At 37.3% G+C, this 12,903-nt stretch overlaps 1 protein-coding gene across 1 annotated transcript in view; it reads right to left on the minus strand.

Annotated features, from left to right (window-relative positions):
* CCDC178 (coiled-coil domain containing 178) overlaps positions 1-12,903 on the minus strand; it is a 548,199-nt gene that overhangs the window by 434,134 nt on the left and 101,162 nt on the right. The window lies entirely within an intron of this gene.

Raw genomic sequence — 12,903 nt, forward strand, 5'->3', positions numbered from 1 at the left:
TGTATTTCACCTACCCTATTATATTTTTGTCAAATTAAACTCTGTGGTTTTCCAAATAGGATATATTTCTCCTACCTATTGATATTCTGTTATTATTGCTCCCACCTATTTATTCTGTTCTTTCATCTCTGTGTTTCTAAATCTTCCTGCTTCATCAACCAAAAAAAAAAAACCAAACCTGCTGCCATCAAGTCAATTCCAACTCATAGCTATCCTATAGGACAGAGTAGAACTGCCCCACAGAGTTTCCAAGGAGCACCTGGCGGGTTTGAACTCCCAGCCTTTAAATTAACAGCCATAGCACTTAACCACTACACCGCCAGGGTTTCTGCCTTATCAATAGTTTAAATGCTGCTTCTTCGCAAAAGACTTTTCACATCATCAGACATGCATGACAGCCCGTTGAATTTTTTTTTTTTCAAATTGCGGTAAATGTATATGTAACAAAACATTTGCCATTTTCACCATCTTCACATGTACAATTCAGTGACATTCATTGTGTTTATCATGTTGTGCAACCATCATCATTGCTTGTTTCCCGTTTTTTTTTTAAATCACACTTAACAGAAGCTCAGTGTCCCCATGCAATGAGTCCCTCCTTCCTGCTTCTGTGCCCTCCCCTCCCTCCCATAACCATTGATAAACTTAGGTTTGTATTTATACACATATTCTAGATATTTCACATAAGTAGAATTATACACTATCTGTCCTTTTGTGACTGACTTATTTCAGTCAGCAAGATGCTTTCAAGGTTCATCCACGTTGTAAAATGTATCAGGACTTCATTCCTCTTTATGACAGCGTAATAATACACTGCATGTATGTACCACGTTTTGTTTATCCATTCATCTGTTGGTGGGCATTTAGGTTGTTTCCATCTTTTGGCTATTGTGAATAGTGCTGTGATGAACACTGGTCATCTTCTGAATTTTAACGTATTACAAAGAATGTTAAGCACAAATTACGTGGGATTTCACAGATATTTCGTTTCCTATAGCATTATTTCCCCTCTGTACTATAAACTCCTTGGTGGGACTGTGTTGTCACAGTATGTTAGGCTGCAGGAGGTGGCATAAATTACCAACAACACAGGGCTACACAGTCAGAATGCCATAGCTTCCACAGATGCAGTCCAATTCAAGATGTTAGATTGAGCCTATATGATGACTTCCTTTCCATTCCCAAATCCGACTAAAATGTCTAGAAAAAATAGGTGTATATATACCAAATCATGAAACAGAAAACAACAAAATCACTGGAACCAATACTTTAGGAGAGCTCCCCAGAAATAGAAAGCAGTCAGATTAGATAGTGAAAACAGAGCAAAGAAAAGCGCAACTCAGAACAGACAAAATGGAGTCTACTTCAGGGTAGGAAAGAAGCTTCTCTGTGGAGTTCCTAAGGACTTCCCAGTATGGGGGGAATAAGCAGGTAATAAAGTAAACAATCAAAGGGCCACCTGTGGATGATATGGGGCAGTCTTGCTACTTCCCATGCCCAGAATACAAAATAAAGGCTGAGAAATTGCCTTCTAGTCCCTGCCATGAGAATAGCTCTCTAACTGCACTGGGGATCTGCCTAAGATAAAAGTTATAGAGAGAAACAAAACAGAGGCCAGGTAACTAGAAGAATTTCACCACTGGCACAAACAGGTGTATGAGGGAAAATACAGGCAGATTCATCCAGGAGTGAAATATTTTAAGGTACTACAATAAACTGTAAATAAGTTAAAAGACTAAGACAAGCAGAATGAAAACATTTGTCATCAATGTAAAAGGCAAGAGATTGCTATCAATACTTCTATAAATATATAAAAAGCAACAAGCATCCCAAAAGAAAAATTAGAAACAGTATACAAACAACAATTAAAAGAAAATTAAATTTAAGTGACCCAATAGAATACGATGCTCTGTTTACATGCATTAATTGACTTCTGTATCTATGCATTTAGCTATCAGTGGTTAAGAACTCAGCAGCTAACCAAAAGGTCAGCAGTTTTCCAATCCACCAGCTGCTCCTTGGAAACCCGATGGGGCAGTTCTACTCTGTCCTATAGGGTCACTATAAGTCGGAATCGACTCGACAGCAATGGGTTTTTATCTACATGCACACAAAATTACATACACATATACACAGATATATGAATGCACAATATATATACACACTACACATGTAACAAAACCAATATTCAACATCACAATATTGATCAATTTGCCCCTTTCTCCATTACCTCCTACTTAGAACCCTCCTTTAAGCAAGTTTTGGTATTTGCTAAGCTGCTGGAGTTTTTTTTTTTTTTAATTGTGCTTTAGCTGAAAGTTTACAGAGCAAATTAGTTTCATTAAACAATACACATATTGTTTTGTGACACTGGTTGCCAACCCCGTGATGTGTCAACACTCTCTCCTTCTTGACCTCAGTTTCCCCATTTCCATTCATCCTGTTGTCCTGTCCCCTCATGCCATCTCAGCCTTGCCCCTGGGCTGATGTGCCAATTTAGTCTCACATATATGGTTGAGCTACTTGTGTTACTGTTTGTTTTATAATCCTGCCTAATCTTTGGCTAAAGGGTGATACTCAGGACTGACTTTAGTACTGAGTTAAAAGGGTGTCCAGAGATTGTATTCTCAAGGTTTTGCCAGTCTCTGTCAGACCAGTAAGTCTGGCCTTTTTTGTGCATGTGAGTTTGAATTTTGTTCTACATTTTTCACCAGCTGTGTCCGGGACCCTCTATTGTAATCCCTGTCAGTGCAGGCAGTGGTGGTAGCCAGGCACCATCTAGTTGTGATGGACAGAATTTTCTTGTACTAAAACTCTGAAAGAGACTAAACTCTTCTATCTTAATTGTTATTAACTATTAAGGTAAGAGCCCTGGTAGTGCAGTGGTTAAGAGCTCAGCTGCTAACTAAAAGCTTGACAGTTGGATTCTACCAGCCACTCCTTGGAAACCCTATGGGCTGTTCTACTCTGTCCTACAAGGTTGCTATGAGTTGGAATCAACTCGGCGGCAACAGGTTTGGTTTATGAGTTTATTAATGTAATTATTATAATTAAGCTTAGAATTTTACTTATTTTCATAAATATTTTAGGTATCAAGAATATTTTATTATAATTTCTAATATAATTAATTATAACCAACAAACCACAAAATTTCACGCATTTGTTTTTCAGAACAGCAAAAAGAAAAAGAGAAGGGAAGAAAAACTAGGTCCACGCTGGACTTAGTTTTAGAAACTGTCATATTTTTAAAGGAGATGAAACACTTCATTTACTTAAAGCTCTAAACCACATTGCTGACAAACTCCTTCTTGATGCATCTAACATTTTCATCGACACTGCTTTTTTAACACTATATTGTTTTTGGAAATCGTTACCAAATTTTTAAAATGTTACAAATACTATCTTTGGGACAAGGAAGTTACTTAAAAAATCTTCTATCTTCCACACTAAATATTAAGGGAAAAAATGAACTTTATATTAGAAATCTCTTTTTGTATCATAATGCATTTTATAAATATGGAGTACTAATACCAGATACTATTTCCTACAATTGTAACCTATTATCCTAAGGAAAGAATACGTGAACCCTTAAATTTACAGTCAATTTAGGGTAATATATAGCAAAAAAAAAAAAAATTAAAAAATAAAAATAAATAAATATATAAATATTTTTTATAGCTATCCCGGAAACCCTGGTGGCATAGTAGGTAAGTACTACAGCTGCTAACCAAAAGGTCAGCAGTTCAAATCCACCAGGCACTCCTTGGAAACTCTATGGGGCAGTTATACTCTGACCTATAGGGTTGCTATGAGTCAGAATTGACTCAATGGCAACAGATTTGGTCTGGTTTTGGGTATAGCTATCCCATTCAAAAGTATAAATCATCTTGAAAACATAGGAATATCATGACATATGCCAAATTTAAGAATTTTTAGGGATGACAAGTATATCCTTTCCATGTTTTAAAAATCAACTGGCCCACTGGCAGATGAATGGGCAAACAAAATACGGTATATAAATGTAATGGAATATTATCCAGCCACAAAAAGGAATGAAGTTCTAATGCACACTATGACATGGATAAACCTTAAAAACATTATGCTAACTGAAATAAATCAGAGACAAAGGACAAATATTGTGTGATATCACTTATATGAGCTATCTAGAATAAGCAAATGCATAGAGACAGAAAGTAGATTAATGGTTACTATGACTAGAACTCCCTATGCATCTGTCAGTTTGTGGTACTGTGGTGGGTAGTGTGTTCCTGTTATGCTGGAGGCTATGCCACTGGTATTTCAAACACCAACAGGGTCACCCAAGGTGGACAGATTTCAGTGTAGCTTCCAGACTAAGAGAGACTAGGAAGAAGGACCTGGCAGTCAATTTCAGAAAAAAATGGCCAATGAAAACCTTATGAATAGCAGCAGAACACTGTCTGATATAGTGCTGAAAGATTAGCCCCTCAGGATGGAAGGCACTCAAAATACAACTGGGGAAGTGGTGCCTCCTCAATGTGGCTTCGACCTTAATGATATGGATGGATTAAGGCTTTTGGGACCTTCATTTGCTGAGGTGGCATGACTCCAAATGAGAAGAAACAGCTGCAAACATCCACTAATAATTAGAACATGGAATGCATGAAGTATGAATCTAGGAAAATCGGAAGTCATCAAAAATGAAATGGAATGCATAAAATCAATATCTTATGGATTAGTGGGCTGAAATGGACTGGTATTGGGAATTCTGAATCAGACAATCATGTGGCCCACTATGCCTAGAATGACAAATTGAAGAGGACTGGTGTCAAACTCATCATCAAAAGAGTAGTTCAAGATCTACCATGAAGGACAACACTGTAGTGATAGGATAATATCCATATGCCTACAAGGAAGACCAGTTAATATGACTATTATTCAAATTCACACACCAAATGCTAATGCCAAAGATGAGGAAATTGAAGATTTTTACCAGCTCTTGCAGTTTGAAATTGATCAAACATGCAACAAGATGCATTGATAATTACTGGTGATGGGAATATGAAAGTTGAAAACAAAGAAGAAGGATTAGTAATGGAAAATATGACCTTGGTGATAGAAATGACACTGGAGATCGCATGATAGAATTTACAAGACCAATGACTTCTTCATTGCAAATACCTTTTTTCAACAACATAAATGGCAACTATACATGTAGACCTCACTAAATGGAATACACAGGAATTAAACTGACTACATCTGTGGAAAGAGACAATGGAAAAGTTCAGTATCATCAGTCAGAATAAGGCCAGAGGCTGACTACAGAACAGATCATCAATTGCTCTTATGCAAGTTCAAGTTGAAGCTGAAGAAAACTAAAGCAAGTCCATGAGAGACAAAATATGACTTTGAGTATTTCCCACCTGAATTTAGAGACCATCTCAAGAATAGAATTGATGCATTGAAAACTAATGACTGAAGACCAGATGAGCTGTGGAATGATATCAAGGACATCATACATGAAGAAAGTAAGAGATCATTAAAAAGACAGGGAAGAAAGAAAAGACCAAAATGGATGTCACAAAAGACTCTGGAACTTGCTCTTGAACGTCCAGAAGCTAAAGCAAACGGAAGAAATGATGAAGTTAAAGAGCCGAACAGAAGATTTCAAAGGGAGGTTCGAGAAGAAAAAGTAAAGTATTATAATGAAAGGTGCAAAGACCTAGAATTAGAAAACCAAAAATCAGCATTTCTCAAGCTGAAAGAACTGAAGAGAAAATTCAAGCCTTGAGCTACAATACTGAAGGATACTGTAGTGAGAATGTTGAACAATGTGGGAAGCATCAAATGGTGGAAGGTATACACAAAATCACTGTACCAAAAAGAACTGGTCCACATTCAGTTATTTCAGGAGGTACCATATGATCAAGAACTGATGGTACTGGAAGAAGAAATCTAAGATGCACTGAAAGGAATGGCATAAAACAAGTCTCAGGAATTTACAAAACACCAACTGAGATGTTTCAACAAATGGATGCAGCACTGGAGGTGCTCATTCATCTATGTCAAGAAAGTTGAAAAACAGCTTCCTGGACAACTAATTGAAAGAGGTCCATATTTGTGCCCATTTCAAAGAAAGGTGATCAAACAGAATGTGGGAATTATCGAACAATATGATTAATATCACATGCAAGTAAAATCTAGCTGAAGGTAATTCAAAAAGAGTTGCAGCACTATATCGACTGGAACTGCCAGAAATTCAGCCTAGATTCAGAAGCAGACATGGAACAAGGGATATCATTCCTGATGTCAGACAAATCTTGGCCGAAAGCAGAGGATACCATAAAGATGTTTATCTGTGTTGTATTGACTATGGACAGACATTCAACTTTGTGGACCATAACAAATTATGGATAACACTGGGAAGAATGGGAATTCCAGAACACATAATTGTGCTCATAAGGAACCTGTACATAGACAAAGAGACAGTCATTCAAACGGGATACTGAGTGGTTTAAAATCAGGAAAGGTGTGTGTCAGGGTTGCATCATTTCATCATATTTATTCAATATGTATGCAGGGCAAGTAATCCAAGAACCTGGACTACATGAAGTAGAAGGCAGCATCAGATTAGGAGGAAGACTCGTTAACAACCTGCCATATGCAGACGACACAATCTTGCTTTCTGAAAGTGAAGAGGATTTGAACCACTTACTGATGAAGACCAAAGACCACAGCCTTCAGTATGGATTGCATATCAACATAAATAAAACAAATTCCTCACAACTGGACCAATAAGCAACATCACAATAGATAGAGAAAAGATTGAAGTTGTCAAGGATTTCATTTTACTTGAATCCACAATCAATGCCCATGGAAGCAGCAGTCAGGAAATCAAACAACATATTGCATTGCGCAAAGGTGCTGTAAAAGATCTCTTTAAAGTGTTAAAAAGCAAAAATGTCACTTTGAGGACTCAGGTGAGCCTGACTCAAGCCATCGTATTTTCAATCGCCTCCTATGCATGCTAAAGCTGGACAGTGAATTCGGAAGACTGAACAATTGATGCCTTTGAAGTATGGTGTTGGTGAAGAATATTGAATATGCCATGTGCTTCCAGAAGAACAAACAAATCTGTTTTTGAAGAAGTACAGCCAGAATGCTCCTTAGGAGCAAGGATGGCAAGACTTCATCTCATGTACTCTGGACATGTTACCAGAAGGGACAAGTCCCTGGAGGAGGACATAATGCTTGGTAAAGTAGAGGGTCAACAAATAAGAGGAAGACCCTCAACAAGACGGACTGACACAGTGGCTGAACAATGAGCTCAAGCATAAAAATGATTGTGAGGATGGCACAGGACCAGGCAATGTCTCATTCTGTTGTACATGGGATCACTATGAGTTGGAACCAAATCGATGGCACATAACAACATCAACATGGCTAGAATTATCAAGTTAAAAGGCAATTTATCTATGCTCTCTCAACACACACACAACATACAATACTGATAAAGGGCCTGGACGATTACAATAGACACTCCCATTCAAAAAAGAAAAGATAAATGTCTATAACAATCATGTCGATTCTGACTCATGGAGAACCCCATGTGTTGCAGAGTAGAACTGCTCCATAAAATTTTCATGGCTGTGATCTTTCAGAAGCAGATTGCCAGGCCTTTCTTCTGAGGTGCCTCTGTGGGTTTGAACTGCCAACCTTTCAGTTAGTAGCTGAGCACTTAACTATTTATGACTTTCATAGCAAATCACTTAAAAAAAAAATCACTACTCAGTAGTAATTGTGAAATCGAGACTATGACCCACTAATCCAGGAGCAAATAATGTTTCTTCATTAGAATCCAGTTCTGCTCCATGGGTATGGTTCTCTAATTCATCACTCAACTCTTGGTTCCTCCCTCTGAGCTGCTGGCTTTGCCCTTAAGATATTTTCCCTGTTTTCATAAAGAAAAATCACGTTTCTAGCAAACTTGATTTCTCAGCCTGTATTTTGATACTCAACGAACCACCGCTTTTCATTTTAAACTGCTTCAGTCCCTTTTCATTCAAGCAGCCAGTCCTTTTTTTCAAGACAGCTCTACTAAAAACATTGTAAATCTTGCATGAATCTTACTGTAGTTCACTCCTTGCCCCAAAAGTTAGTCGTAATTCTTTCTGAGATTGACCTCTCTCTATTTTGAGTCTGTGACACTACTGTGAAACAAAACCCTTAAGATTCTTAGGAGGTCTTTGTCTAGTCTAGAGTATCTATCAGGCAGCACCTTAAATCTTAACGATGTCTTAACAAAGGGTCTTATAGCCACAACCTCGATTTGCTCTTTACTATATGGACATTTCTTACTTTGAAAATCTGGCTGCCTGAAGACAGTTGAGATAAAAAACAAAAGAATTTAAGGAGCTGCCTATTCTTAAATGCTCACTAGGCAGTTAAGAAGGTGTGGTTCTCCTACAGCAACCTTACATGCCCAAAGTAGAGAAGATGCATATCAAAAAGAATATGATTGTGGCTTTGGGGCCATGGAGTGAAGCCCAATAAGACTCACATGAAATCCCTAAAGTTTTTAAGAGAATTGTACCAACTTGGACTAAAAAACAACAGAGGCAATTTAAAATGCAAAGATGCATTTGATCTCACAATTTATTATGTGTAGGAAGAAGTTTGAGAAAGCAACTGAGATATAGGCATTAGGAAAGAAAAGGACCTCTTAGACACAAGAGCAAAGAGTAGAATAAAGAGCCAACAAAAACGTTATATTAAGAAGTTACTCCCAAGAACAGAATTGGTCCCTGCTAGTCCCAAAAAAAAAAAAAAAAAAAAAATTTTTTTTTTTTGGCCTAGATTACTAGTCCCAGTTTACCTGATACCACGTACCCTGACAAATTTAAGAATTTTGTGGATTAGTGAAACACATGTATCTTTCATCTTCTATTTTAAACAAGGTTGTCTATTGTGATTATCCTTCCCTCCTTCACCACTGCATACTAAGTATGTAAGAACAGTAATTAACTTGTCATGTTAGTTCACAGAATTCTGGATCAAAAAAAGCTGTACCTAAGGTATTTCTTCCGTGTCCAGATCTGTTGCAGAACATGGGATCATGGACCTCAAGTACGATAGATACCATAATTAAATAAAACTCTGAGGGAAGAGATGACTATAGTTTTCAGGAGGCAAGGCTGTTAATCATGTTGCCAATGGACTGACTATGACAGATTGCTAAATAAATGGACTCCAATGAACCTCAACATAAAGAAAACAAAAATCCTCACAACAGGACCAATAAGCAACATTATGATAAATGGAGAAAATATTGAAGTTGTCAAAGATTTCATTTTACTTAGATCCACAATCAACATTCATGGACGTAACAGTCAATCAAACAAAGTATTGCATTGAGAAAATCTGCTCCAAAAGACCTCTTTTAAGTGTAAAAAAGCAAAGATTCACTTTGAGGACCATGGTGCACCTGACCCAAGCCATGGTATTTTCAATGGCCTCATATTCATGCGAAAGCTGGACAATGAATAAGAAGACCAAAGAATTGATGCCTTTTAATTATGGTGTTGGTGAAGAGTATTAAATATACCATGGACTTCCAGAAAAATGAACAAATCTGTCTTGGGAGAAATACAGCCAAAATGCTCCTTAGAAGCGAGGATGGCAAGACTTCCTCTCATTTACTTTGGACACATTTTCAAGAGGGACCAATCCCTGGAGAAGGACATCATGCTTGGTGAAGTAGATAAATGAAAAAGAGAAAGACTCTCAGTGAAATGGGTTGACACAGTGGCTGCAAAAATGGGCCCAAACACAGCAATGATTGTGAGATTGGCGCAGAACCAGACGTTTTGTAGTGTTGTGCGCGGGGTTGCTAACTGACTCAATGGCACCTAACAACAATAACAACAATGAACCATGCCTTCTGGCATCCACACCTTGTCTGATACTCTCCCACAGTAATGATGGACTTGACTAAGTGATTTGATTTGGCCAATGGGACTTCAGAAAACATGATACAAGCAAACTTTTGTTAAGCATTTGCCACTGGGGGCTTGTTCTCTCAGAATACTTTCAGCCAGCCACCAGGCATGTGACTGAGGCTATCATTATCATTTATTCTGAGTTGAGTTACCAGATGTGTGCAACCACATGACTGGCTGCAGGCAGGAACCAGCATAATTGCCGAGCAGAATCTAGAACACATTTCTGAATGGTGACCAAATAAATGGTTGTCATTTTAGCTACAAAATTTTGGAATCTGTGTGTGTACGTGTGTATGCATGACAGTGTGTGTGTGTGTGTGTAGCAATACATAAGTGAGAAAAAACAAGTTAATAATTACATTGCTGGAAGTGTTTTCAGTAGTATAACGGGGAGAAAATTCAGATTGCAGTGACTAAATAAGTAATTGTGAGGTGAGGAATTGAAAATACTAAATTTAGACATAGACAATCCTGCTCAGATGAAATGGGGAAGAAAGGGACACACCTACAGGTATTTATGGAATAAATAAATTTTTCTTGAAAATAGGAGAAATATCAGTATTCTTAAACGATGATGAGAGTGAGTTCAGGGTTAAGGATCCTGAGAAGACACAAGGGTGGAGCATGTTCCTAGCGAAAGCAGAAGACAGAACACAGGTCAGGGGAGCAGCCATATGTAGGAGGAGGAAATTTTCCAGTGGAGGACAAAAGCATTAATGGTTTTTTTGGAATTTAATGGTGTTCATAGGTGAGACAGTAGAATTCTGAGGCATTTCTGTTATTAGAGCTCCTATTTTCTTTAGAAAGTAAGGGGTGAATACGCAGTGAGGTGACAGATTCAGAGGCTTGAACAAAAAAAATGAAAAAGATGGGAGTGGCCACTGTTGAAGAATAGAAAGAGTTCTTGTTGACAAACAGGAAAATTTCAGAGCACTCTTAAAGAACTTGTTGAGGTTAGAGGCCATGAAGGCATAATAATATCAATTTTAAATTATTGTATAATGCTCTCCAGCACATTTTAGCAACCCAAGTGGTGGAGTCGAGATGGCAGGCACCAGAGAGGTCCAGAGTTGGCATCTTGTCAGACTATAACATTAGGAAAAAGAAATAAAGGACCAAATACACTAATTGGTGAGTACTTTAAGAGATGAATAACTAGGCAGAAAATAAAAGCAAATGGGATGCAGTAGATATGTCAGGGTTAAAAATGTTGATAGGTTTTTTTTAAAAAGCACAATAGAATGAACAGAGCGAAAGACTTCAAAGTATCAGAGACTTAGTAAAGCGAGTCAGATATTAAATGTCAGGTTTCAGAGTTAATACAGATGTGAAAAGGAGTAAGTACAGTCAAGTTTTCTAATTTGAATTATAAGCATTTTACATTCATACTTTTTGGTCCCCATAGTTGACACACCGTCAGGGACAGATAACATAAAACAGCCGTGAAGAACATGTGCTTAGGTCTCAGACATGCTTGGTCTGGCTGTTGGCTCTGCCACTGATTGTGTGATCTTGGGAAAAAATCAACCTCCCAAATCATTCCGAATCAATCACAGAAGTCTGTAATTGGGAATAACGGTGGTTTATACCTCACAGGATTTGGTAAGGATTCAATAAAAGTATGCATACTAAGTGCTTAATACAGTAATCACTTGATAAATATTAGCTTCATTGTAACTGCTGTTCATAATAATACTATTGTTTTTGTACATGGATTCTTAATATTTTAAAGAATGGTTTCTAAGTACTTTTTCTCTAAGCCATTCTTTTAAATCATACTAGCATCCTAATGACTTGTACTGATTAAATGAAAAGGAAAATTTCAATTCAGTAGAGATCATACCAAATTAAATAAAACTTATCTATAGCCTAGGCAGATTAAGAGAACAAAAACAAGGAGGAGGAAAAAGAAAGCAAATTCTTTCAATTGCATGAGAAGTTATCCAGGTGATTATTTCCATCATCCGCCAATGTTTTCTCATTCTTTGCAAAATAAAACAGGGAAAACTTTCATAGGAATTCTTCTGTGAAGACTTGTCCTTCCAAATTTCAAAATTACAATTAAACTGCTATGAGTGGATGGACAGGCTTATAGCAAACACATCTCTGCTATTCATGGCCTCCATGGTGTTCATTCTGACTATATATATATATATATATATATATATATATATATATATATATAAATTATTGTTGTTGTTGTGTGACTGACGTTGAGTCACATTCCACACATAGTGATCCAGTGTGACAGGGTAGAACGGTCCCATAGGGTTTCCCAGGCTGTAATCTTAACGGGAGCAGATCACCAGGTTTTTCTTCCCACAGAGTGGCTGGTGGATTAGAAAGGCTGACTTTTGGATTCGCAGCCAAGTGCTTAACCATTATGATGGGCAAGTGAATTGAAACAGTTGCTCTAAAACAGATCGATCTTCCACTCATGAAATGTATTTGATACACAAAGTGATGCCAGCTTTACAGTTATTTACAAAACTTTACCTAATAAAAGGTTAATTTTATCCCACTTAAAAATAAGAAAGTATCAGTCCAAAACACCAATGTATGAAGAACAGACCACCTGTGGAATGACTTCAAAGACATCATAGATGAAGAAAGCAAAAGGTCATTAAAAAAGACGAGAAAGAATGAAAAGACCAAAATGGATGTCAGAAGAGACTCTGAAACTTGCCCTTGAGCATAGAGTAGCTAACATGAATAGAAGAAATGATGAAGTAAAACAGCTGCAAAGAAGATTTCAAAGAGCAGCTTGAGATGACAAAGTATAATGAAATGTGCAAAGATCTGGAGTTAGAAAATCAAAAGGGAAGAATATGTTCCAGCATTTTTCAAGCTGAAAGAACTGAAGAAAAAATTCAAGCCTCAAGTTGCAATATCAAGGATTCAACTGAGATATTTCAACAAACAG

This window comes from Elephas maximus, chromosome 11 (assembly GCF_024166365.1).
Source record: "Elephas maximus indicus isolate mEleMax1 chromosome 11, mEleMax1 primary haplotype, whole genome shotgun sequence".
NCBI lineage: Eukaryota > Metazoa > Chordata > Mammalia > Proboscidea > Elephantidae > Elephas > Elephas maximus.